Genomic DNA, 3,559 nt, shown 5'->3' with positions numbered 1-3,559 from the left:
GAGGGACACAGAGGTTCCAGGTTTGTTGCCTGACTTGTGCTGAGTTAGCTGATCTCAGCTGGGGTTGCAATGGGGCACCAGGCTAGGAGCAATGTTCCCTTTTATCTTTTTTTGGGTGCATGATCCCTTTAAGGGCCTGCACGGCCCATTCAAAACACTGCGCATGCACGGTCTTTGGCATTTAAAAGCCGGCGTACTGGCTGTGTGAGAAGTGCAGAGAGCTATACAGCCATGCAGCTTAAAGTGAACATTGCTACGGAGGGAAAAATCAATCAGCCAGGGTTTTTATTCGTGATCGCTAGGCTGAAAAGTGATGTGCTGATGTCGGTGAAACAGGCTAAGGACAGGATTAGGTCCTGGTTGTAAATTGCAGCTTGCAGATACTCACATACTCACTATCTGAGCTCACACATGAAGAATAACAACTTGGCTGCTAGTGCCCATGGAAACCATAACCCTAGCAGTGATTTCCTGAGAGGAGGGGAGAAAATTGGGAAGAATAAAAAAGAATGTTCATGTTTTCAGCACTTCCAGTTTGAAGCCTGTTCTTGCCACAAACAATTTAATTTTTAGTCACTTATTCCTGAGGCAAGATGCTTTTATGCACAAAAGAAAAGAACATATTTATGGCGTCTCATTACGATGGCTGATAAATACACACTAACTGAGTCAGTGTTGCAATGTAACAGACCATGAGTTAAAATGAATGTGTAACCAGGATAGCTATTACATTCTGGGAACCGAGCCAATATCTAACTACTCAAATGTTTTATTCCATGAATACTTGAACAGAATATTTCAAGACACCATTAAAATTGTCTTACTGTATCTACAAAAAAAAGGCACTTGATTGGCAGGTACAATGTATACTGCTTCACTCTACATTTCCTGCAGTGCATATACCACACCATAAAAAAGTATGTTTTGAATAATACCAAGAATCTCTCATACTTTCATTTCAAATAATATAAGACTTGCACTATCGGGCCATGATACGTTTTAGTTGATTTAATAGCTCTCTTGATGGGTAGATAAATCTTGTGACATGGTACTGAACTCTACAGACCAGAACATCCCAGGATTAATCTTTAACCCGTGGTGTGTTAGCTGATCTTAACTTAAGGCAATGAATGTTTAGGTTTCTTCAATGGGACTCAGTTCCCGGGGCTGGTAAAGGGGGGAATTCAGTCAAGGGTCCCATTCCTGATCAGCTCTCCAGAGACCAGAGCTGGAGATTGTGGAGGTGTGAGAGTACCTGGTAAGGGCAGAAGATGGCTCAGCCATGATTGAAAATGCGACTGACACTCACTGCATGGTTCACACGTGTAAGGTGACCCCTGAGGCGACCTACTGGCATAAGAGTCAGCATCTTTTGGAAAGAAGGGGAAAAAACTGTGAAGTAAACAAAAAAATAAAAGCTACTTGACAAGGAGGTCATGACCAAATGTTATGGCAGGTTCCAAAGTGACATCCAAATTCCTCAGCTTAATTAAAATATACCTTGCATTGTTGCAAAGCTCACATACTGTAGCCGATTTTGAAGCCTCCGCCCAGCAGAAACAGGCTGATAGTGCCCCGAAAATAGTGGGGATGACTTACTGCGCCATTTTCACTGAGGGTGTGGCCGACTCCACCTTTCCAAGGGCCTATTGCTGGGTGGCTGGACAGCCCGCCAGCGTCGGGTGGTAGACCCTCTTAATATGCACTTCGGGGCACTATGACCCACACGGCACCTCGGTTATCATTTTAGTACTCAACTGGGCAGAGCATGTGCCGTGCTTGGCTGGCAGCCCAGCGGAAGAAGGTAACTTTCGATTTATTTTCCTGGGGCCGGGAGGAGCATCAGTGCTTCTCCAGGCTCCACAAGAACAACCTGGGCTGCTGAAGTTCCAGGTCCTTCCCTCCCGAGAATGGACCCTCCCCTCCCGCACCCTCAACTCCCCACCCTAACCTCAGACCTACCTTGTTTCGGCCCCAAACATCGGCCTGGCCTTGTTAAGGCCCTCATTTTCCGGCAGCATTCCACCTCTGGGAAATTGGTCAGTGCCGAGGTTTTGGTTCCTCCTGCGGCCTAACCAGCAATCCTTAAAGGGGCCGCTGGAGGCTGCCACCAAAAACATAAGTATTTCTTTTAAAATGTACCTTAACATGGAGCCAGGAGGAGCAGGAGTTCTCCTCCCTGCTCCACAACACTACTGCCCGCTGGTGCCGGCCTACATTCTTGCCGCTACCCCGCCATCCCGCCATTCTCTTTCTCAAGCCTGAGGGCTGCAGCTGGTGTAGCAATTGGCCCAAATTGAAGCTCTGAAGACCAGCGGGCTGCCTCTGGAGGTCCAATAGGCACCCACAACTCACAAAAATTTGAGAATCAGGCCTGAGGCCTAATTTCATAAGAACATAAGAATTAGGAACAGGAGTAGGCCATCTAGCCCCTCGAGCCTGCTCTGCCATTCAAAAAGATCATGGCTGATCTGGCCGTGGACTCAGCTCCACTTACCTGCCCGCTCCTCATAACCCTTAATTCCCTTATTGGTTAAAAATCTATCTATCTGTGATTTGAATACATTCAATGAGCTAGCCTCAACTGCTTCCTTGGGCAGAGAATTCCACAGATTCACAACCCTCTGGGAGAAGAAATTCCTTCTCAACTCGGTTTTAAATTGGCTCCCCCGTATTTTGAGGCTGTGCCCCCTAGTTCTAGTCTCCCCGACCAGTGGAAACAACCTCTCTGCCTCTATCTTGTCTATCCTTTTCATTGTTTTAAATGTTTCTATAAGATCACCCCTCATCCTTCTGAACTCCGAGTAAAGACCCAGTCTACTCAATCTATCATCATAAGGTAACCCCCTCATCTCCGGAATCAGCCTAGTGAATCGTCTCTGTACCCCCTCCAAAGCTAGTATATCCTTCCTTAAGTAAGGTGACCAAAACTTGTAAGAGCTTCAGGCCAGGGACTACAGATGCACATTCCAAGCGCTTCACTCATACCGCTTGTGGGAGCGAAAGCCCATATTTCTGGAATATATCGCTTTCGGCGCAGTCTGGAGAGGACACATGCTGGGTTAAAAGTTGAAACCGCTTTCTGATGAACATGGAGTGTATTGAAGTTTGAACCAAAGCAAAGAATGTCTCACAAAAACAGGATGCTAGATAATATGGAGCCATTCACCCTTTTGGCTAAGATCAAGTGTAGTATCTGTTCTTATCAGTTTAATACCCCTATGGGGACATGATATTGAATTGATTTTTGGACAGGGAGCTGGATCAGGTGCTTGCCCCGTCCACTCCATGCACCGACCTGGTATTGCAATATTTCCAGGAACGGTACAACTTCGCCTCTCGGCCTTATGGTCTAAGATCAAATATATTGGCACAAAATGATCTTTGGCGTTAGAGTTGATCTGGAAAGAAATTGGATTTTAAAAAAAGATATGGAGCCATTCAGCCATTCGAATGTGTCAATCTGTGTGTTTACAGCAATTCATGGCAAGGATTGATTGTGACAATGAGACCTGATTTCAGGACAATGGGCAGCTGGTCATTTAGTCTACATCATTTG

At 45.9% G+C, this 3,559-nt stretch overlaps 1 pseudogene; it reads left to right on the top strand.

Moving 5' to 3' along the window:
* Nucleotides 1-3,159: 3,159 nt before the first annotated feature.
* Nucleotides 3,160-3,335, top strand: LOC139225957 (U2 spliceosomal RNA; annotated as a pseudogene).
* The last annotated feature ends 224 nt before the right edge of the window (nt 3,336-3,559 follow it).

Source organism: Pristiophorus japonicus, chromosome 15 (genome assembly GCF_044704955.1).
Source record: "Pristiophorus japonicus isolate sPriJap1 chromosome 15, sPriJap1.hap1, whole genome shotgun sequence".
In the NCBI taxonomy this organism is placed as follows: Eukaryota; Metazoa; Chordata; class Chondrichthyes; family Pristiophoridae; genus Pristiophorus; species Pristiophorus japonicus.
Note: the sequence above shows the minus strand (reverse complement) of the source record. Positions and strands in the feature narration are given on the sequence as shown.